Here is a 25,324-nt window from a genome sequence, read left to right as displayed (position 1 = left end):
TTTTTTCCCAAAATGTTCAATTTCCATTTTTTTAAAATGCTTAAAGATCAGTTTTGTTTTGCCTGAGACATTTAGTGATTAGAAATGCTTAATGTCATCTCCCAATATAGGATATAAGAATGTTTGAAATATATAGCACTGAAAATGCAAATTTAAAAGTCTGTTGCTGAAGGTGTTGTTTTCATGTAGCTTTTTTGATGGTTATTGATATATCAAATTACAAATACCATTCAAGGGGATAGTAGGAAGAATATGGAGAACTGCTTATGGAATCTTTCATCTGTGGTTCAGTTATTTCTTTATATTTTACTTTGTTTTTCCATTGAAATATTGATTTCATTTAAATTTAAAATTAATTTGATAAGATGGAGCTATATGGATTTTTTAAAGAAGCAAATGTTACTAGTTTCTTAATGATTTCTTAGATGATTTTTCGAGATCAAAATATCATTAAGTCTAAAAACTTTTTATGGTTAATTTATCCATTAGTCAAGAATCATGTAATCTTTTAATTATTTTTATTAATTATGCAAATAAGCTATTTTCATCATAGGAAAAAAGCTACATACACAAAAGGCTTAAGCGCCATGTATTGGGTCCATGTATTATTTTGCATATTGTCCTTTTCATGTAATATTTTATGTTCATCTTATGTCTGTTTTCATTTTTAATGTATGGATATATCATAACTATCTGTTCTTTATGACCAATTGCTTTCATTGGTTTGATATTATAAACAGTATTGCAGTGAACATCGTTTTTTGTTTTTTTTTTGGGGGGGCCATGCCACGCGGCTTGTGGGATCTTAGTTCCCCGACCGGGGATTGAACCCAGGCCCTCAGCAGTGAAAGCACCACTGGACTGCCAGGGAATTCCCAGTGAACGTCTCTTTTATTAACCCTTTACTCACTTATTTTTTTTTTAATAAATAAATTTATTTATTTATGGCTGTGTTGGGTGTTCATTGCTGAGCGCAGCCTCTCTCTAGTTGTGGCGAGTGGAGGCTTCTCATTGTCGTGGCTTCTCTTGTTGCGGAGCTCGGGCTCTAGACGCACAGGCTTCAGTAGTTGTGGCACGTGGGCTCAGTAGTTGTGGCTTGTGGGCTCTAGAGCTCAGGCCCAGTAGTTGTGGCGCACGGGCTTAGTTGCTCCGTGGCATGTGGGATCTTCCTGGGCCAGGGATCGAACCTGTGTGCCTTGCATTGGCAGGCAGATTCTTAACCACTGCGTCACCAGGGAAGCCCCCTTTACTCACTTATATCATCTCTTGTGATAAATCCCTAAAGGTGAAATTGCTGATTCATGTTAAAGACTTTCAGTAAGATTATACTAGATCATTGTCTTCAGTGATCCCCAGATAATTGTTATCTATATAGGTCTTCTCTTCCGAGCCATTCCTTTTCTCTAGAGAAAATGTTTTAAATTTGCTTGGTAGCTAACATAGGGCATCTGTATTCAGAACAGTGCCTCACCTCTTATCTGTGTGATTTGGATCTCCAAATGCAGATCTTTGGCTTAGTTTCTTATCCCTCATTTTTTGGCTCTATGGGATAAGTTTTAACAGATTGATGTAAAGATATCTATTTGATCTTCATTGTCAACCTTAAGACTCACCATTACGTTTCAAGGAGGTTGATGCCCCAAAGTCCTGAGACTTTCACAATTACTCAGCATGAATTACATTATTTTTGGTCATTATCCCTGTTTCATTTTTTTCCATCTTTCAAAACTTTCAGAACATTTGTGTACTGTGGTTCCCTCTTCTCTGTCTTTGTGGGTTTCTGCCCTTATAAATTGTTTTATTATTTTAGTGACTTTTTGGGAGGAGTGGAGATAAACATGAGTTCACTTTGTTATATAAATGGAAGACCTTTTGTGTCTAATTAAATAGAACTAATAATATGTTTCATAACTCCTGCCAAATTACTCTTGTCTGTTGCCTGGTTAACAACTGATATTCCTATTCCCTCTCTTAACTGTCTGCATCACTGCAGCCAGATTGATCTTTTAAGAAAACAGGTCTCATTCCCCTATGTAAAACTCTCCAATGCTTCCCATTACACTTCTGGACAGTATTTTAAACTCCATATATGGACTATGAGATCACTAGTCTTGAGTCTCCATTTAACCTCATCTTGTAACCATCTCAAAGGCATCCATTTTGCTCTTTAAGCAGATGAAGCAAGTTCTCACACCAGAGCTTTTGCTTTGCTGATTGCTAACAAGGTGGCTGGAGTGCCCTCTCCTACTCTTTACGTAGCTGGTTCCTTTTTTCATTCAGGTTTAAGCTCCTCTGTCACCTCTGTAGAGCCCTTCTGTATCCATTTCATTTGATTCCACCTACTCTTCTGTATTACATTGCTGATTCATGCCAATACATTGCTCCCTACCACTGTATTACATTGTCATTTTTGTTTTTTTGTTTTTTAAATTTTTTCTTCATTGAACTTACCACTGTTTGAAATTTAAAACTTTGTATATTTAGTTATCATCTGTACCTGCCTGGAATGTGAGCACCGTGAGAAGAACTTTGTTTTGTTTTTCATGTTTATTGCTATATCCTAAGTGCTTGGAGCAGTACTTTTCTCCTGGTAGGCAGTCAGGTGTTTTTGTTGAGTGAGTAAATGATAGTTGGCCATCGAATGATGAATGAATGAATGAATGCTAGTACAAATGTAGTTTGCAAGGAGTATGTAATGTTTATATTTTAAATTGGTGATTTCTTTTGTAATTACAAAAGAATGATGCTTTGATAAAATGATTAAAGATACTTGAGGTTTTTGAAGAAAGTCGTATCCAGCACAAAATAGGTTAACTAATTTTAAGTCATATTAGTATAGCCCAGTACTTAAAAAAAAGTGGTTGTGTGTTCAAGGACTGTGAATTCTAGAACTGCAGCTGAGCATTTTGAACAAAAGAATGAATGACCATTTTGAAATTTTAAAATTATTTTACCAGTTTGCCCTTTTTTTTCCTTTAGTAGAATAACATATTAACAACATGTTAGAAAACATGAATGACAAATGAACAGTAGTACTCAGGAGTCCATAAGTGCAGAATTTGTAAGCCTCACAGTGCTACCTGGTGGAAGAACTGGAGCTACAAATGAAATCAGTCCTTAAGCCTGTGTTTGTTCATTAGGCTCTAATTGCTCTCTGCTTGTTAACTCCTTCGTGGAGTAGAACTTATAATAGTAATATCCTTCAAGAGAGGCATTGTGATTAAGGAATTTGTGCATATAAAGCAGTTAGCACCCTGTGTGAGGCAAAGTAAGTGCTCAATAACTGACACCTACTACAATTATTTGTTGCTGTAGCAGCTGAGAATTAGTAGGAATGAGATGAGATTGATAAGTAGGTTGGAACCAAATTGTGAAGGGCAGTGAATGGCTGACCGAGCAGATGGTTATAATAGTCCAGAGGACAGAGAGGACTGGTGGTAGTAGTGTTTGGAGACCTGGTTATAGTTGCTAAGTGGATTAGAATGGCGAGAGATTTACAGTAGGGCGACCAAAGATATGACTTGATTGGAAAATTTCATATTGTGGGTAATGAAGGCCTGAACCATAGTTGATGATAGCAGTGAGAAAATAAAGGAATGGGCAGGTATGGGGAACAATTAAATCACCATAATGTGTTAATTGGGTCTGAGAAGTAGGAGGAATCAGTGATAAATGAGATTGAAAACGATGGGGCATATAATTCTGGCACTGACTAAGAGGATATTAAACTAGGGAACTAGTTTGGGGGGGCGAAGGGTGATTTTGGTTTGAAGTAGGTCAATAAATTTTAGTTCTTTAAAAAAAATTATAGAAGTAGTATGTGCTCCTCATGGTTTAGAAACCATTGGTAAGCACAGAGGCCCCCTAAAGTCTCACTACCCCTTAAATAGCCCTTGACAAGATTTGGAAGATGGAATCAGTTATTACGTTAGCATCTAATGACATTTTTACACATTGTCCTTTTTACACATTTACTGTAAACGTTTTCCCATGATTAAAGATATTCTCATTTTAATAGCTAGATCATATTCTGCTTTAAAGAAATATTTCTTTAGCCAGCTACCTGTTTAGCATTTGTATTTTCCAGTTTCTTGCCATTGAAAAACATCGTTTGAATCATCTTTTAGCTAAAAATCTTTGCTTATCTGTGATAATTTTCTCAAATTCCTATTAGGGGAAAACAAGAAAAAGTAATAAGCGATGTGATTTTCATGCTCAAGTCAGCTACAGTTTAAGAAAATGAAATGAACGTCCTCTGTGATGGCAAGGGAAGGTGGAAGTGGGGACTCTTAACATTGTTGATATAAATTCGTATATCACCCATTCTGTGTGAAGGACAGTTGGCAATAAGTACCAGAGCCCTTATTTTACATAATGATTTTTTTCTGCTTTTGGCCTTCTACCAGATCATTTTAAATTGCATAGTACTCTAAAAGTAGTTAGTGGGACAAGTTCTGGGAGCACTTAAAGTGATGGTATATTTTTTTTCTTTTACATTAAAAATAAATTGTAGTTAAGATAGACATACAATTGATCATATTAACCATTTCTAAAAGTGTACAGTTCAGTTGTGTTAAGTATATTCATGTTCTTGTGTTACCAGTCTCCAGAACTCTTTTCATGTTGCAGAACTGAAACTATACCCATTAATCAACTCCCCATTCCCTACTGCCCTGGCTACCTGTCTCTGTGAATTTTGTGTATGCTATAGGTATCTAATATATGTGGAATAATACAGTATTTGTCCTTTTGTGACTGGCTTATTTCACTTAGCATTATGTTCTCTAGGTTCATCCATATGTTCTCTAGGTTCATCCATGTCATACCATGTGCCAGAATTTTCTTTTTTAAGGCTGAATAATATTTCATAATATGTATAATACCACATTTTGTTTTCCCAATTATCCATCAGTGGATACTTGAGTAGCTTCCACCTTTTGGCTATTGTGAATAATGCTGCTATGAACATGGGTTCATAGCAGATATCTCTTTGAGTCCTTGCTTCACATCTTTTGGGTGTATACCCAAAAGGGATTGTTGGATCATATGGTAATTCTGTTTTCCATTTTTCTGGGAAAATGTTATTACCATATTATACCATCTATAATGACAACTATTTTAGATTCCCACCAACAATGCACAGGGTTCCAGTTTCTCCACATCCTTGCCAACACTTGTTTCTGTTTTTGTTGGTCAGTAGCCATCCTAATGGATGTGAGGCAGTATCTCACTGTGGTTTTGCTTTGCATTTTCCTAATAGTGATATTGAGCATCTTTTCATATACTTGTTGGCCATTTGTTTACCACCTTTGGAGAAATCCTTTGTCCATTTTTTAAATGAGTGTTTTGTTTTTTCATTGAAAAGTGATGGTTATAGTCTTAGATTGATATTTGTTGCTCGAAATAGTTTGGAGATCATCTAACCTACCCAGTGCTGGAAATTATTCTAGCACACTTCCTGAAAGATAGATTAATCTTTCTTCCCAAAAGATAGATTAATCTGTCTGCTTGAATGTTTCTGATGTGAAGGGAGCATACGGTTTTGAGAGTAGTCTTCTCCATTTTCTGGACAGTTGCTAGAAATTTATTATATACTTTTATTTATGAAATTTCACAAAAGTATTTGTTCACCTATGTGTGTGTGTGTGTGTGTGTGTGTACATTCACATTTATTCGTTGGGGAAAACGTGGAATTACCAGAAATCCAGAATGGTACATAAAAACCACAACCTACTACTGATATTGAAATTGCATAATTTGAAATAGTAGCCCTCTTTTAAGTTTCTCCCTCTCTTCACTTTCTTCCTTACCGGCCAGTTTTATTTATAGAATCCTAGATCGTTTTAGTGGTCTGTAGAGAATCATATTTTTCTTATTTTTAGATTTTATTACATTATTCATATATTATTTGTCATTAAAAAATTTACTTGAGGGCTTCCCTGGTGGCGCAAGTGGTTGAGAGTCTGCCTGCCGATGCAGGGGACACGGGTTCGTGACCCAGTCCGGGAAGATCCCACATGCTGCGGAGCGGCTAGGCCCGTGAGCCATGGCCGCTGAGCCTGCGCGTCCGGAGTCTGTGCTCCGCAACGGGAAAGGCCACAACAGTGAGAGGCCCGTGTACCGGAAAAAAAAAAAAATTTACTTGAAAAACTATTCCAGTCAACTATGTCAGAATAAAGGACAGAGATGTGGAAGTCATGAAGAATAACAAAATAGTGCAAGTCCTGGCATGTCTGAGAGTGCCTTTCCTTTCTGCTCACCTGTGAATAAAATGTCTGCTTGGCTGAATATAGAATTCTTGGGTCACTTTTTTCTTTTGGCCTAATTACTGTATTTTTTCCTTTCTCATACACATTTAACAGTTTGACTATCATATGTCTAGGATATTGGCCTTTCATTAATTTGGCTTGACATTGATATGCCCTTTTATCGGAAAAATGCATGTTGCCTTTTACTTTTGTTAATTTTTTATAGTTTCTCTTTAAATTCCTATTACATATATATTGAATCTTTTGAATCTTTTTTCCACGTTGCTAATCTTTATTCCACATTGCTTATCGTTTTTCATCATTTTTTCTCCTTTCTGTTATTTTCCTTCAGTTTTTCCCATGAGTTTTTGTTGATGTTGCTGTTGTTTTTGTTGTAGTTGTCCTTCCTCGCAGCCTGCTTGTCTAATGGTGGGAGTGGAAAGTTTTGTCAGTTTTTTATCAGTCTCTATTGAAGAAAAGAGATTTATTACAGCTTTTACTTGGCCAGTTCACAGATTCTGCAACTCTGAGGCAAGTGCATAGGAAATCAAAGTCAGAGGAGATGTTAGGGCCAGAGTTTTGTGAGTTTGCCCAGTCAGCCCAGACCTCACTGGAGCTTTGCCTCTCTTGCCAACCCACCAGCCACACCATCCAGTACTCCTTTAGTCATTGTGGTGCTTGGACCCGCTCAGTGCTGCTGGGAGTCCCCACAGGCGCAGGTTGCTTTGTTAAAGTGACACATACGAGAGTCTGCAGTGTAAATATCTGTAACAACTGTAAAATAGTCCTGCCTCCACAGCTTGGTGAAGTCTACAGGAGTGTTTGGACCTATTCAATGTAAATGTAAAATACTGCTTAACTTGCTACTGTCTACTTTTTATAAACCTTCATATATATTTCTTTGTAGGTTAGCTTCTTATATTTTTTATTGCTAACAATGGGTGCTTAAAGCATTTTCTCTCCCTACTTTTATTTTTTGTAGCAAAATTCGTTTTTTATATGAATTTTATTTATTTATTTATTTATTTTAAAATTTATTTATTTATTTTTGGCTGCGTTGGGTCTTCGTTGCCCCGCACAGGCTTTCTCTGGTTGCAATGAGTGGGGGCTACTCTTCGTTGCGGTGTGCAGTCTTCTCATTGCGGTAGCTTCTCATTGCGGAGCACGGACTCTAGGTGCGCAGGCTTCAGTACTTGTGGCTCACAGGCTCTAGAGTGCAGGCTCAGTAGTGGCTCCCTGAGCCACCAGTGGCTTCTTATTAGTTATCTATTTTATACACATTAGTGTATATATGTCAATCCCAATCTCCCAATTCATCCCACCACCACTGGCCCCTCACTTTTCCCCTTTGGTGTCCATACGTTTGTTCTCTACATCTGTGCCTCTATTTCTGCCCTGCAAACCAGTTCATCTGTACCAATTTTCTAGATTCCACATGTATGTGTTAATATACGATATTTGTTTTTCTCTTTCTCACTTACTTTACTCCTATGACAGTCTCTAGGTCCATCCATGTCTCTACAAATGACCCAATTTCATTCCTTTTTATGGCTGAGTGATACTCCATTGTATGTATGTACCACATCTTCTTTATCCATTCATCTGTCGATGGGCATTTAAGTTGCTTTCATGACCTGGCTATTGTAAATAGTGCTGCAGTGAACATTGGGGTGCATGTGTCTTTTTGAATTATGGTTTTCTCTGGTTATATGCCCAGTAGTGGGGTTGCTGGGTCGTATGGTAATTCTATTTTTAGTTTTTTAAGGCACCTCCATACTGTTCTCCATAATGGCTGTATCAGTTTACATTCCCACCAACAGTGCAGGAGGTTTCCCTTTTCTCCACACCCTCTCCAGCATTTGTTGTTTGTAGATTTTTGATGATTCCCATTCTAACCGGTGTGAGGTGATACCTGATTGTAGTTTTGATTTGCATTTCTCTAATAATTAGTAATGTTGAGCAGCTTTTTACATGCCTCTTGGCCATCTATATGTCTTCTTTGGAGAAATGTCTATTTAGGTCTTCTGCCCATCTTTTGGTTGGGTTGTTTGTTTTTTTAATATTGAACTGCATGAGCTGTTTATATATTTTGGAGATTAATCCTTTTTCCGTTGATTTGTTTGCAAATGTCTTCTCCCGTTCTGAGGGTTATGTTTTCGTCGTTTATAGTTTCCTTTGCTGTGCAAAAGCTTTTAATTTTCATTGGGTCCCATTTGTTTATTTTTGTTTTTATTTCCGTTATTCTGGGAGGTGGGTCAATCTCTCCCTGATTTTAGATTACTTTTCCTAATCCATGGGTTTAGGAATTGTGCAAGTAAATAGGTATTTGAAAGTATATGTTTGGTGAAAATAATGGGCTCTGAGAAAGGATCTTAAGGATCATTTCAGTAAGCAAAGTAAATATATAATGAGTCTTTATATTTTTTATTCTTTAAGTAAAGAATATTTTTTACTTCCAGTAAATAAAATATGTATTACAACATAAATAATGTAGAGCTTTTTTGGCTGCATATAAACTTTTTTCTAGGCTCTGAGGGGTGTTTTTTTTTTTTTTTTTTTTTTTTTTTTGGTGGCGTATATTTTTGAAAATGTAGCACTGGCATGTTTTTGCTCATGCTAATTTTGGGACTACCTCTAACTTTTTAAACGTCAGCCATTATTTTTTATTTTTTTTAATTTTTTTAAAAAAATTAATTTATTTTGGGCTGCATTGGGACTTTGTTGCTGGGCACCGGCCGGCTTTCTCTAGTTGCAGCAAGCAGGGGCTGCTCTTCGTTGTGGTGCACGGGCTTCTCATTGTGGTAGCTTTTCTTGTTGTGGAGCACAGGCTCTAGGCATGTGGGCCTCAGTAGTTGTGGCACATGGGGTCAGTAGTTGTGACTCGCAGGCTCTAGAGCACAGGCTCAGTAGTTGTGGCCCGTGGGGTTAGTTGCTCTGTGGCATGTGGGATCTTCCAGGAGCAGGGCTCGAACCCGTGTCCCCTGCATTGGCAGGCGGATTCTTAACCAACTGTGCCACCAGGGAAGTCCACGTCAGCCATTCTTAATCTTGCAGTTGTTTGTCAGATTCTTATGTAATTAGTTTTTAAAATATATATATATATATATATGTCTATATTAATTAATTGAGTCCATGTTTAAGCCTGTAGAGTTTTTTTAAAAACTTGACTTTTGTTATTTCTTGTTTTGGTTCTCTTGGCTTTGTTTCTTCTTCAGATTTCTTAAGGATATATTCTAAATTATAGATAAAAATCTTTTTATGTGTTCGAGAGATAAGGCTAAAAACATGTCTGTGGTTAGAAATTTTTCTCCGTTAATTGACTTGGTCTTGGATTAGTGAATACATCGAGAGGCAGTTTAGCCTTGTGCTGAAGAGTAGGGACTCTGGAACTGGATTACCTGAGATTAGATTCTGGCTTCACCACTTACTAGCTGAGTGACATTTGGCAAAGCGTTTGACCTCTGTGTACCTCAGTTTCCTTGTCTGTAAAATAGAGATAATAATTTTACCTGCTTTATATGGTGATTATGAGATTTAAATGAGTTGGGTGTTAAACTGCCCAGCATATAGGAAGTACCTCAGAAGTTTCAGCCCAAAACAAAAAGACTTGGAGGTTTTCTAACTAGTTTATATCTGTTCTATCAGTCAACCAGTGAATTTATGTTTGTTATAGGGATACTCTAAAAAGAGTATAAGATATCTGCAATGTTTTTATATCTGTAGTCCTCAAAAAGCGTTTATAGTCCTCTCAAGAAGTGTTTATATTCCTAGTTATATTCTTAGCATCTCAGTGATTGCAGCTGGATTCCTAAGTTCTTTTAAACAATATGTTGAATCATTTTCTAAGATTCTGACTTAATCTGCACCAGGCCTACCTCTCTGTTGTTTATAGAGTCTACCTCTTTTCAGAATTAGGTACAGTATTTGCTGGTGTGTACCTTCTTAGTTCTTCATGACATCTGAGATGTAATTGTCTCAGAAATCAAGTTGGTCTGAAGTGTTTTTTACCTTTTACCCCAGCATTCTGGAATGTAATTGATTCTGTTAAGAGACTTGGACTTAATTAAAGTGTGGTGTTCACATTATTTCCTTGCCTGATTTAGATTTTCACTCTATTCTGTAGAGAAAACAAAGGCAGAATAGATTTCTTTTTATGATGTTAGACTGAGTGGCAGCTTTTCCCACCTCCTAGAACTTATAGAAAAGATAATATATATTAAAATAAAGAAATTATAAAACCTAGTGTAGTCTGTATCATATAATTATATAATAAAGATATATACATCTTATGTTACATATATATTACATAAATATAAAATATAAAGATATAATGAAGAGAGGAAGATGAAACAGGAAGAGAAATGAAATGGAAGGAGAGAGATGAAATGGGAGGGTTGAGGTGAAATGTAGAGAGATAAGGAGCTGCACTGTTCAATAGGTGGCCACTAGCCACAGTGATATTTAAATTAATTACAATTAAATAAAATTTAAATTATCAGCACTAGCTGTATTTCAGATGCTTAGTAGCCACATGTGGCTCTTGGCTACTCTGTTGGATAGTGCAGATGTAGAACATTTCCATTGTCACAGAAAGTTCTATTCATAATGATTGATAAAGATTGCTTAAAAGATAGATGTAGATAAAGTGGGGAAATATTTATTACATATGAGGTATGTAATAACTCCACTCTAATAAGAGAAGGAATGCTGTAGGTGCCCCCCTCCCTCAAATGGCAGTCTTCTAAGAAGGTGGATTACTGACAGGAATTGAAGAAATAAACCACATCCTGGCATGTGCCCTCTTAAAGGTGGGAGCATCTCATTTACACAAATGCTCTATGCTCAGAAGTGGAACACCGGGAAGAAGGAGGTTGGAACAACACACAGTGACTAAGGGTGTTGCAGTAGAAACAATCAGTAAGGTCGACTCCTGTGCATTCCCCCCTTCCTGGGCCAGGTAGCAGTGGTGAGGTGTCTGTGTCTTTGTAGGAGCTTGGAACAGGAGAAACGGGTAGTGTTTCCTCCAGGCTGGTGAAACCCAGGAGCGATGGGGATCATCTGTATCTGGAAAACCATTCCCTGGGATAATTCATGTTGGATCTTGTCCACTTTACTGACAACCCAAGTAGGTTGTACATATAGTCTAATTACATAAAGATAGTAACATCACTGGAGCCATCAAACATTTTTGAAAGGACAGTACGTAAGACAGCAGATTCAGAGGGAAGAACTTTTCCCCTAGGAAATAGTTGATAGAGAATTCAGCACAGTAATGTAAACTACTGAAAATGCCTAAACACCTCGAGATCCTGTCCCATCCCTAATTAGTTTTCATCAGAAAACAGGGTGTCCTCACAGCCATGTTATGAAAAGCTCTGTACTGTTTTATTCTGATCAACAAAGGAATGTTTGGGAATTCTAGGCAAGTAAGCAAGGAAACAGTGTAGGCAATGACATAAAAACCTCAATGGCTATGAAATGAGAGTAGGTGAGAGTGGAACAGTCGAACAAGTGAGATACTTCGTGCGATTTTGAAAAACTAAAATTGTGCTGATGAAGTTTAAACGTAGTGTAGTAAAGTCAGTGCTCCATTGTTGGCACATGATGCATTCCTAAAAATGTGAATAAAAATAAATTATACTAAATTTTAGCAACAAAAGCATATATTAAGAGGGACAATTTTTGCCCAGAGAGATTTTTTTAAATTACAAACTTCCTTGCTGTAGTTATTGATGTTTTTTAAGCCCCCATGTATTATTTGAGATATAAAGTTAGTAAGGACATAAATTAATTATTAAATATAGACAATGCAATTTAAAAATAATAGGAAGAACTGATCTTCAAGTTGAAGGATTTAGTTTTTATTGAACTGGATATTGCCGTGCTGATTTTGACATTTTGACAGCAGTCTCATCAACTTCAATCTGTCAAGCAAAAGATGTGTAACAATTTGCCATCTTCTCTTGCTTTCTTATGAAACGTAAAGAAGCATTATCGTCCTCTCTTTGGATTTGTGAAATTCCCTTTACTTTTGAATTACTGGAGTTTTTGATGTTGAATCCCAATTCAGAATAGTAAAATTCTGTTTTCATTATCTTTTAGCATGGAACATACAGCAAGCCAGCCAAAGTCCAGGGAGTATCTGTGTGGCAAGTATTTGCCACTCTTAGCATGTCTGATTTCTATCCTTGTATTTTTGTTGTTGTTTGTTTGTTTGTTTTTATCACAAGTATCAGCACCCACGTACCTCCTCAGACTTCTGTACAAAACTGAAATGTTGACAGTAGTATCATGATAGGGTAACTTTGACCTGTTCGCTAACAAATGTGTGAAAATCTGAATTTGGTGTCACAAAAGCTGTTTAGGATTATCTGTATATAGTGTATATACATAGTGAGTATTAGGTATACTGGTATATAGTATATATACATTTCACACAAAATGAACTTTGTGTTGTAAATGATAACAGAGTTAAGAGTTTCCTTTGACAGTAGAACTCAGCATGAGGCAAAGGAACAAAAACAGGAGAGAAAAAAAGATGGAAAGAAGGAAAACTGGGAGAAAGAAAGAAGATAGGAACAAAGAGTACAGCTTTCTTCACACCTGCCAGAATTTAGTGTTGGTTCCCATCCAGCAGCTGGTATTGCCAGATGACTCTTTTTCTTCAGCTCGCTACCTAGACCTGTCCGAGAATTTATCTGTAGGAAGGAGTGGAGCATCTGGATGACTAGTGCTAGTGAGGTAGATTGACTTTTAGGACGTCAGCTCGGGCTCTGCCTGCTAGATTTCATTCTCTCTGCAATCCCATGTTGTTAATCCTTCCTGACTCATCAGTGAGCACCATTTTCCTTCATTTGACTATCTACACTCATAATGAAAACAACAACAAAAACTCCTATTCATCAAGAAACCCTGCTCTTGGAGCCTCTAAGAGATTATTAGTTTTTAGATTCCCAGAATTCTTTGGCCTCTTGAATGCAATATTCCAGTCCTGCATAAGGGAAACATTTCCATACATCATGTGGGTGAAAAATTACCAGTGCCTAACCTGATACCTGCTATTGCACTTAAACTCCATCGTAAGGGAGATAATTTAAATTTTTATCATAAAATAATAACTGATACTTAGCATTTACTCTGTGTAAGGGTACCATTCTAGGTACTGATCGTATTTTTATTTGTGACTATATGAGGTGGATTACTATTATTATATCTGTTTTATGAATGAGAACACTGAGGCACAGAAGTATTAACATTATCTTCAAAGGAAATTTGAAAAATACATTAATTACATTAAAATGAATACATTAAAACCACTTAGCTCCTGATAACACTTCAATGTATTTCCTTAATCTTATAAAAATCATAGATTAAAAACACCATTGTAAGCATAATTATAAAAAATGTTAAACAGTTGTAGCCATACTGTATGTACAAATTTACATCCAACTCAGATATTTATCTTGGTTAGTCTTCAATGAGTATGGAGTATGGATTAGAATAATGAACTGAGAGTTATGGGTTCTAGAACTTACTGTGTGAACTTGAAGAAATTTTGCAATATCAAGCCCTTTTTTTCAAAATGTAGATATCAAACCTAATGATTTGTGAGATCTATTTAAGTTCTAAAATTCAGTGCTTTTGACTTTTCCCCTATTCCCTTCTTATAGTTAGAAACTTCTGAACATTTTAGAAATTCATCTTTTGAAAGCAATATGCAGAGTTTAAATTTTTTTCCTTGTCTTTTATTCCTAAAACACTTTCCCATCATAAAAACAATACATGTTTATTATAGAAAATTTGGAAAATACTGAAAAAATAACCAACTCAAAAGTTTACACCAACCTCTGAAAACACTTATTATTAATATTTTAATGTATTTCACTCCACTCTGGATTTTTTGTTTGTTTTAATTGTCTATATTCAGTCTCATCTTTTAAAAAATGTTTGTGAAAGTGATTTTTTAAAAACATTATAGGTGGCTAGCATTTATTGTATCTTTTGTTTCCTTTATTTCAAACAGGGGTGGAACTTTAAAAAAGGTCCATTTATCCACATCAGGATAAATAAGTTGTACTTACTGGATTTACTAAAAGAACTAGGTCCATGTGACAGATTGGGGTGGGGGGGGATATTTACTATCAAGAATATTGGAAGTTATCTATTTACTACAAGTCCTCATTTCCTCTCTAAGTTCAGTCCTTCAGTACACCATTGTAATTTATTGGGGGAGTGGTATTTTTGATAGCTATACCTTCTAATTTATCCACTCCTTACTTTTGAAGTAAGATTCATGTTAGAACTAGAATTTGTCTTATAATTTTCATATCATTGCACACATAAGATTTGATAAAGTAAAATGTGAACCTCTTAGATAGTTAAAGCAATCAAAATTTTAAGGAGAGCCTTATGTCATTCACACTAACAGTCTCACAGAAAGAATTCTGTCAGGCATAGCTTCCTAAAGCAAAAATTCTTTGTAAAGCATCTGCCAAATTTGGTCATGCTTAGATCAGGTTATGGAGAAAGGCACTGCTTCAAAGTAAAGCCAGTTCCATTCTTGGAATCTTTCTAATATCAGTGATCTTATTCCAATATAAAGTAATAGTCTTGGGTGTTTTTTAGGATTAGTAAACTTAGTACATTTTAAAATTGAGGTAATTTACATACAATGAAAATGCACATATATTAACTAGGCAGGTCATTATCAGTAAATTTGATAAATTTTGATAACTTATTAGATGCTAAACACATTTTGCTACAGTAATGTGCTTTATATTCTAGTTCCTAGTGAGATTTTAGTTACCTTTTGACTTTTGGGACCATAGCTAAATGTGTTCAGTTTTCTTTTATTGAAAAGGTGTATTCATGAAACATCAGAAAGATTGCAGAAATATGAGAACATGGCCCTCTTTAACCTTTTTTGAGTTGCCAACAGGTGTGGAAAATGCACACACGCACAAATTTGCTTACAACTTCAGTTGAATTAGGGCTGCCTCTAATATGCATCTTTGGCTCACAGTTTAATAACCATTGGTCTATAACTAGTGCAAATTGAATGGGAATCAATGTGAATCTTGCATTGCTTTCATTATCACTTTTCTCTGCTTAAAAATTTCTACTGTCAGTTCCTACATTTAGATTCCTCTAAGCTAACTGCATCAACATGATCAGGACCTGGCTTGGCATCACTTCATGGACGAAAGCAGCGGTCATGTAGCTGTTAGTCAGCATGGTGATATAGCTATGGTAACATAAACAGTGTTAAGCTACACTAAGTGTTCAGAATATGGAAAGTACATTCTGTTTTATTGGATGCTGGTTAAACAGCCAGATTTATGTATTGAACTCAGGCTGGATTCTGCGTTAGCAAAGGGAATTCACTTACCACAGTGTTTATTCAGAGGCAGAGGCCAGGATGGCAAAGGAAATGGAAACAAAATACATTGGAGAACAGTTGAACAAATGGGGATATCAGAGATCATACTTGAGGACAGGCATAATTTATATGCTACCTGTCTTCAGATGCTTTGAAAGCTATCAGAAGAGAAGAGTTGGGTTTACATAAGAAGGCAGAACCTAGGACCAGTGGATATGTTCCAGGTGACAAGCAAGACCATTCTGGCAATTAGAAATGGCCTAATGTGAAAGGATTACTTAATAAGTGTTTCAGCCTCAGCTATCTACATCTACAGCAAACCTTAAATACAGCCCCAATCCTGGCCAGATTAATGTAAAACCTCTCAATAAAGATTTATTTACCTCAGTTTTTATTGCCTGGTAATCATGTTCAGCTTTTGAAAAAATTACAAAGCATGCCAAAAGGCAAGAAACAGCCTGAAGAGACAAAACGAGGATCAGGAACAAATTCTTGTATGACACAAATTCTGGAATCACCAGTTCAGGAATTTAAAATAACTGATTAATATATTAACAGCTCTAATGAAAAGTAGACACCATTCAAGAACAGATCTAAGTAGAGGTGAACATGCTTAAGAAAGAATCAAAAGCAAATTTTAAATGTTAGAAATAAACACTGACAAATGAAAAGTGCCTTTGATGATCACCTCAGTAGACTGGACACTGCTGAGGAAAAAATCAGTGAGCTTGATAGTAGAAACTTTCCAAACTGAAATGCAAAAAGAAAATAGAACAACAAGCAACAACTTCCCCTCCCAAACAAAACAGAAACACAGAGCATTCAAGAATTGTGGGACAGTTTGGAAAAGTGTAACATACATGTGCTTGGAATACCAGAAGAACAAATGAAGCAGAAGAAATATTTGAAGTAATAATGGCCAAGAAATTCCAGAGTTAATGACAGACATCAAACCACTGACACAGGAAACACAGAACAAACACCCGACAGGATATCAAAAAATCTAGTCTGCACTTTGGTGTGTCATATTCAAACTGCAGAAAATGAGAACCTTGAAAAAAGCCAGAGGGAAAAAACATCTTACCTGTAGGCTAAGAATTACAGTGCGCTTCTCAGTAGAATCAAACAAGCAAGAAGGGAGTGGAGTGAAAAGTGTTCAAGGAAAAACACCAACCTAAAATTCTATATCCAGTGAAACTGTTCTTTAAAAGTGAAGGATAAAGTAGTGTTTGCTGTTACTGAAGGTGGTCAAGAAGAGGTTGAATGACAAGGACAAGAGAAATGTTGGGTCTAATGTTTGCCTCACTGTATTCTATATATAAACAACTGGCTCTGGGAGATGGTAGTATATATTCAGTGAACACGTATTTCAGGTTTTTGAGGAATGTTACAAACCAGATTCCCTTCTTGGAGCTTCACTCTGGACATGAGCATATTGGAGATTGGAGCAGGGATGTAGCAGAGAAACTATGTGTGCTCCCAAACAGCCCAGAACCTCTGATTTATGGCCTGCCTGTTAAAGCCTTGTGTAACAGTGTTCCATGGGACACCCAATTTGGGAAATATCAAATTGGCTGACCTCCATGACCCTGAAATAGTGTGATTCTTTAGAAACTGGGTAATACATACTAAGGGAGTGAGACTAAAAGGTCACACAGAAAATGAAAATAATTTAGGCTAAAAGGTCACACAAAATGAAAATTTATAGAAAGCATAATTAAGTGTACTTCCTAATTTAAATATCAGACAAGTAGAAAAATTAATTTGTTATATCTCACTTCCTTAAATTCCTTCTTCCCACTTGATTTTGAAGTTGCTTACAAATAAATGACCTCAGTTATATGCTGCCTATCAGCTCCTGGCTCCCCCTCCCCCTCCAAGGTCAAAACTGATGATTAGTGATAGGTTCAACTTTCCTGGAATATTGGTCATCGTTCCTGATTGGACTAGCCCCTTGCCTTTTCTTGTTTCTTTTCCCTGTGTCTTCTGTATGTTGCTCCTATTATTATTAGTCCTTCTTTTGTTTTTGTTTTTGTTTTTAAGTCTCTAGGCCCATACGCTGTTGTTCATGAGAAAATGACAGCTCCTCTCCATTACTGGGGATTCCAGAGATGTTTTAATGGCAGAATTAGACTACCTAATACAAGTCACAGTTTGTTTCCTAAACATGTTGGATTTTGAGTTTTAGGGACATAACCGTTAGTCCTGTGACTGTGGTGATCCTATACTTCATGTAAGGTAGATTTCAGTTGGATAACACACTTCTAAAGAATACCCATCCCAGTAACAATTCCAAGATACGAAAGGCAGGATAGCATAATGGTTAAGCATGAGGACTCTGAAGCCAGACTGTCTGGGTTTCAAGCTTTTTTGACCTTGTCTGTTGACTTAAGAGGAAGTTTCTTAATTAGTGGTTAATTGTGCTTTAGTTTTATTATCTGTAATGCATGGATAATAAAGAGTCTCTACCTATGAAGATTAAATGGACCACTTAGACAGCATTTGGCATTTAGTAAGCACATCAAAATCTTGGTTAGGGTCACACTCAATCTAGAAATGTATAAAGCTTATTTATAACAGTATCTACCCTCATTACAATTTAGCATTTTTGATTTTTTAAAACCCAGTCGATAGCCAGGTAGGCATTGGGTTCCTTGCAGAAAACTTAAGTCCCTGAGAAAATATTAAATCTTTTTTCTACTTGTTAATTCAGAAGGCTAATGAGCCTTCATGATAATAGAATTATAATTTATTAACAGGTGGGAATTACCTATTCCAAGAATATTTTAGAAGTAAAATCTGCTTTTATTGTAGAATACTTATTTAAGAGAATGATAGTAAGCCCTCAAAGGAACTGCAAGATATAAGACAGTCTGTTAGATGACATTCATTTACACTAAAGTATTTCCCACTAAAAGGTAACTTTAATGCAGATGGTCAAGGAAAAATGGTTCCATCAGAGATGTGTGGGATAATGTGAAAAGAAATGAGAAGGAATTTGATATTTTACTTTTAAAATACTTTAATTATATATACAATAGTTTTTAACAATTGCAGGACTAGATCCCAAGCTAAGTTTGGGTATTTGTTTTCTAGAAGACAAGTTAGGGCAAACCACTGAGATCTTTACCTGCTTTACACTCTGTTACCTGGAGATGGCAACAGACTTGACTAATCTCCCCAACATCATGGAATTTCTTGGCCGCCTTTATGAAAATAAGTGGTATTTTTAAAATATTGATTGATACTTCAATTAACTTTTCCTGTCTAATCTAGCAAAGACCCCCAACCCCAGGGTAAGCAAAATGAAGTAAATTATGGTGGATCCTGAAAAATGAGAATCAGAGCTTCTAAATAGTTATATTGAAGAAAGTCACTTAAGAAAGACTTGTTAACATTTAAAGAGAGGCAGAAGACGTAATGAAATACATATCAAAGAACAAAACCATTTAGGGGTCTGCAGAAGAACAAATAAAATGAACCAGGATTATGAAGATTACCATCAACCTAAGGGGTTCTATAATATGTTCTGAAGATTATGTCTTGATACTATTTTGAATGAAGATAACTAACTCCACCTACAACGTTAATTTGTGCTTTTGTGACCCAAGGACCAACCTATTTTATTCTCAAACATGTAGTTACTATGACGACTGATTAAAAATGATGTAACAGGTAAATTTTAAGTAGCCAAAACTGAATCAACCAGATTTCAGACTAAGAATACATATAGTGAGATATAAAGGGAGAATTTAAATTGCTTAGGTGTTTGCATAGATACAGCTTGTGGAATACTATGGAAATGAGATGTCGTATGGAAATACTACATCACTCCATCTTTAAGAAATGCTGTTGTGGAGAAAGTCTTTAATGCTAGGATGTCCATGTTTTTTTGGCTGAAAAAAATATCCTCATATGTCTTTTAAAGCTGGGGGTTGTCCAGTCCATATTGTTATACTTGAAAGGCACCCTAAACATTGACTTCACAAATGAAAAATGAGAGAGAATGCATTATCAAAGCCTTGTTTTCAGAGCATTCTGGAATCTGGATTACACAAACTTGATTCCTACAAAAGCTACACAGCTTGCTCACTAGAATCAGGATTGGGCTTCCTAACTTGATATAATCCTCTTTCTGCTGCAGCAGCTGTCTCTCAGGAAGTGGGTAGGAAGGAAGGGGCTGTAATATGGTAGGCATGATGCTTGAAATTGTTGACCACAGCCCTTAATGGCCACTAAAGATGCACATGTGGGTATAGTTGAATTTCTCCAAGTTTTTTTTTTTAGTCAGAGTCATGTATGAAAGAAGAGAGCAGAATTATTTGTAGCATGTGCAAGGTAAAGGCAGCCCATATATATTTATATATATATATATATATGTGTGTGTGTGTATATATATGTATTTAAATTCAGAAATAGTTAAGCTATTTATTTTAAGCAACTGAAATATTAGAACAACTGTATCTGGATCAGCCCTAAAATGAATAAGAACTCCAAATTTTAGGAAATTTATCCTCTTAGCTGTTTTTGGTGCAAGATGGTTCTGATACCATCCCAGAATGATAACTGCAGTTCTATGGCACTTCATAATTTGAAAACTTCCACATTAACTTATTTAAGGCTCACAGCCCAATAAAATAGATACCCATATTTTACAAAGGAAGCAGCTGAGGCTTAGATAATCTTAGGGTGCCCTTGCCTAAGGTTACAGGTAGTAAATTGAGGAGGTGGTACTTGTATCCAGATCTTTTGACCTAATGCCCAGGAGAATCGACTGGGGACCTCTTCACACCCAGTTCTCTGCTGAACACTGTAAGGAATATAGATACACACAAAGTGTGTTTCCCCCTAATTATGAAAACTAGAAAACAGTATAGTAGTATTTAAGTTCAGAAATAACTTGAATAGTAGCAGATCATAGGAAGTTAGTGTGAAACTAAAGTAGGAAAAGTTTCTATGGCAAAGTTTGGTCTTAAAAGAGGTCTTGTAAAATGGAGATTTGGACACAATATATACTCAACATTAGCTGTAAAGAAAAGCATTTCTAGTGGTGGTTCAGATTTCAACCTAGCTCTAACCCACTAACTGCACACAAGATAACACCTCCTGATTCATTAATGTTGAAATATAGTCAGATGAGGGTTTGCAGTTTTAGGGCGGTGGTGGTGGTGATACCGGCAGGTAAATTAAGAACAAAAATACAGACCTTGTTGAATGAGGGGGGACTAGTGAGGGAGAAGTAAAATGACTCATGTAAACAGTCAACAGGAAATGAGGTGAAGCATTGGTTCCCAAAGTGGCAGCTGATCTTTCAGCAGAAATTCTGCAGGCCAGAAAGGAGTGGCATGTTGCATTTAAAGTGACAAAAGGGAAGAACCTACAACCAAGAATACTCTACCCAGCGACTCTCATTCAGATTTGATGGAGAAATCAAAAGCTTTACAGACAAGTAACAGGTAAAAGATTTCAGCACCAGCTCTACAGCTGTTAATGGAACTTCTCTGGGTAAAAAAGTAAAGGCCACAACTAGAAACAAAATTGCAGAATGAAAAAGCTCACAGATAAAGGCGAGCATACAGTAAAGGTAGGAAATCATCCATACACAAAGCTAGTAGGGAAGTTAGACAAAAGTAGTAAAATTATCCGTCCACAATAAGGAGGTAAGGGATGCACAAAACAAGATGTAAAATATATCAAAGGCAGTAATTGTGGGGGGAGGAGAGTACAAATGCAGGGTATTTTTAAATGCATTTGAAATTGAGAGATCAGCAACTTAGAGCAATCACGTATATATATAGACTGCTACTCCAAAACCTCAAGGTGACCGCAAACCAGAAAATCTATAATACATATAAACACAAAAAAGAAGTAATCCAAACAACACTAAAAGTAGTCATCAGATCACAGGAGAAGAGAACAAAAGAAGAAAGAGACCAAAGGGGACAGGGTGGGAGGGATAAATTTGGAATTCGAGATTAACAGATACAGACTACTATATATAAAATAGATAACAAGGACCTACTGTATGGCACAGGGAACTATATTCAATATCTTGTAATAACCTATAATGGAAAAGAATCTAAAAGAATATAGATATATTCTTTAAATATATATTATCTATAACTGAACCACTTGCTGTACATCTGAAACATTGTAAATCAACTATACTTCAATTAAGAAATAAAAATTTAAAAAAGACTTTTAAATACACAGAATAGTCAGACCACTATACCTTTGCAGTAAAAGCAGTTCAGTATTTATTGCTGAGGGAAGGGGCTTAATTTTTTAATGCTTTGGCTTTCCAGCAGTTTTTTTTTTTAAATTTAAAATTAGGTCCTTCCCCTTTGGGACTGGAACAGAGCTAAATTCTTTTAGGAAAAAAAAAAGGTTACTTAGGTTAAAACACAAAATAAGTCTTTTGAAACCTGTTTTTGCAAAATGCAGGTTTAGTTAGAAAAGAATGAGAAAACTGAAAGGGACTTATGTAGTGGCCTTACCTATTGATGTGTTTATCAGATTAGACTATCACACCTTTGACTTTCCCTGATACATGCATGCCACTGGATCCACGTTTGTGTTTTCTCTTTCATGCTTAGGGTAATTTTTTTGGTTTACTGAGAATAAAAAGATATTTCTTTTCTCCCACTCCAGCTTTATTGAAGTAAAATTGGCACATAAAATTGTATATATTTAAAGTCTACGACGGGATGATTTAACACATGTATTTGTGAAATGATTACCACAGTCAGGTTAATATATTCATCACATGGCTACTTTGGTGATGAGAGCACAAGGTCTACTGTCTTAGCAGATTATCAAGTGTACAACACAGTATTATTAACTATAATCACCATCTGTACATTAGATCCCCAGAGCATATTCATTTTATAACTGAAGGCTTGTACCTTTTGACTAGTATCTCCCCATCTCCCACCCCCCTCCACCCCAGTCCCTGGCCACCATCATTCTTTTCTGTTTCTGTGAGTTCATCTTTTTTTTAAGGGTCCACATATAAGTGAGATTATATAGTATTTGTCTTTGTCTGGCTAATTTCAGTTAACGTAATGTCTTACAGGTTTGTCCACGTTGTTGCAAATGACAGAATTTCCTCATTCTCATAGCTGAATATTCCATTGTATATATGTACCATGTCTTTATCCATTCACCTGTTGACAAAGAGTTGGGTTTTTTCCATATCTTGGCTATTGTGGATAATGCTGCGATGAACATGGGAGTGCAGGTGTCTCTTCCAGACACTGATTTTGTTCCGAGGTCAGTGTTAGATATTTGTTCTGACACCAGGAGGGCGCTATCTGTTTTATTACATGTTTCTTTCTCATGCATAATCTTTTGAGTCAGGTCTGTGGATGGAACTAGGAGTGGGACAATGGCAAGCTTTTCTTTAAGTGATGCCCCTGCTATAGGAGCTGAGCTGTTGGTGAAGGGAAGGGGTGCAGGAGCCTATGTTCCTCTTGGCTTGCCTCTTCTCGTGAAGACCACCACCTCCTGAATCGGGGGCAAGGGTTATCCATGCCCCAGTATTCTCAGCTTCCGCATCTAAGGTAGAGCCTGTGTTTCACGGAGTGGGGCTGAGCAGAAGAAGGGCGCCCTCGGGCTCTTAAACTTAAAATTTTTGAACCCTTAATCCTCTCTTTTTTTGTTTACTTGTAAAGTAGCCTTGACTTCCCCCCCACATGGCTGTATTTTATTCTCCTATTGCCCAACTTTATTTTCTTCTTTGTATTTATACCTGAAATAATATTGATATTTATGTTTTTTTATGCCTCCTTCCCCCTGAAATGTTAGCTTTGTGAAGGCAAGAGACCTCATCTGTTTTGTTTAACACTGTTATCTCCAGTGCTTAATAAATATATACTAGCCATATGCCGGGGACTGCCATCACAACACTCGCAGTCTTGTAGGGCAGAGAGGAGGATTGTAAATAGACAGTCAACCACATTTTTCTAAAGGTGCTGTGAAAGAGGAGAGTGCGTTCATGGTGCTGTGATGATTCTGACCTAAGAGAATTACTATCATTATTGTACATCAGAATCAAAACAATATACATATCTTATTGTAAGCATCGTTGCCATAGGAAGCCCACTTGTGGAATCTTGGAGCCTCTTTCTAGACCACCAGTGAGGCAATTGAAAAGTTTTGGGACTATGTCCTGGATCATAGAATTGGGTAGTTCGTCAGGTTTCATCTGTTTTTTTCTTCAGGCTAACATCAAATAGTTAACCAGGGCTACTTAAATCTTTTGTCTTTCAGATGAGAGTCTGCCTGTGACAGTAGCAGAAAGCTTTTGATTACTAGTTTTGTTCCTAATATAGTAAAGCACGATTTTACTCGCTTATGAAGGATAATCACTCTTCTCACAGGATTATTGAGAGGATTAAATGAGTTCATATTTTAATGCGTGGCATATTATGGGCATTCAATAAATGACAGCTTTTGATTATGTTTACCAATTGTTTTGTATGCAGTGTTGCCAATTGGTAGAAGGCTTTTATCAATAAATGCCACAGATCCTTTGAATCAAAGGATTAATCTAAACCTTAATAATTGAAGTACAGCCTATCTGGATGCTAGAAATTAGGGTGAGCAGTAATGACCACGAAAGGCACATAAGACATTTCTCAAAACATCTAGCCTCGAGAGGAGCAGAGAGTAATTACTTTTGAGCATGTTTGAACAGCATCTGGATATGTCATGCTGACCCCAGAGTACTTTAGGTGTTACTTATTAGAGAATGATTTAGTAAGAACAGAGGGACAGATGGAGATATGTGTTTGCCCCCCTATCAGCATGTTCTGAGGAAGACACATGTGCTAAATGAGATGTGTGTGGAGATCCGACTGAAAAATATGCATCTAGAATGAAATACTCTGGTGCTTCCCTTTTGTTTGCCACTCGGAGCTGTTATGCTGAAACCTACCTGGTGCTCCAATGTGTCACTGGCAAAGGGGAAAAGGGAACAGGAAAATCTTACCTTGAGGTTATAGATCCCAATTAAACTCTCTTTTACTCAACCTTGATCTTCATGATGGATTAGAAATTCAGGAACAGGCAGACATGGCAAAGATTGACCCCTCTCTTATGTGCCCAAAGCTATCCTAGAACGTGTCCAGCTTTCATCCTTGTCTGCTTTGTCTGCCATTGTGCCCAGTTCCCCATGCTTCAGAAATCTCCTTTCCCCCATGCCCTTAGAGCAGTTGGGATATAGTAATTCTGACCAACTCCTTTCCCCACGCGTAGTTATTCTTTAAAAGAGGAGGCTCAGTAACACAAAGTTCGCTAACTGATTTCATTTTAGACAGAAACGCCGTAGAGACGTAGCTCACAAGGTGGCTGTGCGTTAGCATCCCTTGGGGGAGCTTTTACAAAATCTGAGAGCTCTGGACCCACTGCCAGAGATTCTCAGTTAATTGATAGACAGTGAGGCTGGAGTTCTCTTGAAAATTCTGAGTTTCTTCAAAAATTTCCTAGGTGATTCAGTCAGAGTTGAGAAACAGCTAAAGAAGAAGGGCTGTTTGTGGATAGACCTTCTAACCCAGATGAAAGCTTATCACTCACCTGGTCTGTCTTGTTTGAGATCACCCTTGGTCAGAGGGAAGGAGAGGGTTGTAGGCTTTATAGAGGGAGTAATACCCACTTTCTAGGTTCCCCTCTTCACATCCCACTTCTACAAGGTGCT

At 36.6% G+C, this 25,324-nt stretch overlaps 1 protein-coding gene across 1 annotated transcript in view; it reads left to right on the top strand.

The window, feature by feature from the left end:
- Positions 1-25,324, top strand: part of RPRD1A (regulation of nuclear pre-mRNA domain containing 1A) — a 71,945-nt gene that overhangs the window by 42,282 nt on the left and 4,339 nt on the right. The gene's annotated exons all lie outside the window — the stretch shown is intronic.

This window comes from Lipotes vexillifer, unplaced genomic scaffold (genome assembly GCF_000442215.2).
Source record: "Lipotes vexillifer unplaced genomic scaffold, Lipotes_vexillifer_v1.1 scaffold90, whole genome shotgun sequence".
In the NCBI taxonomy this organism is placed as follows: Eukaryota; Metazoa; Chordata; class Mammalia; order Artiodactyla; family Lipotidae; genus Lipotes; species Lipotes vexillifer.
The sequence above is the reverse complement of the archived record's forward strand: the minus strand, read 5'-3'. Positions and strand labels throughout refer to the sequence as shown.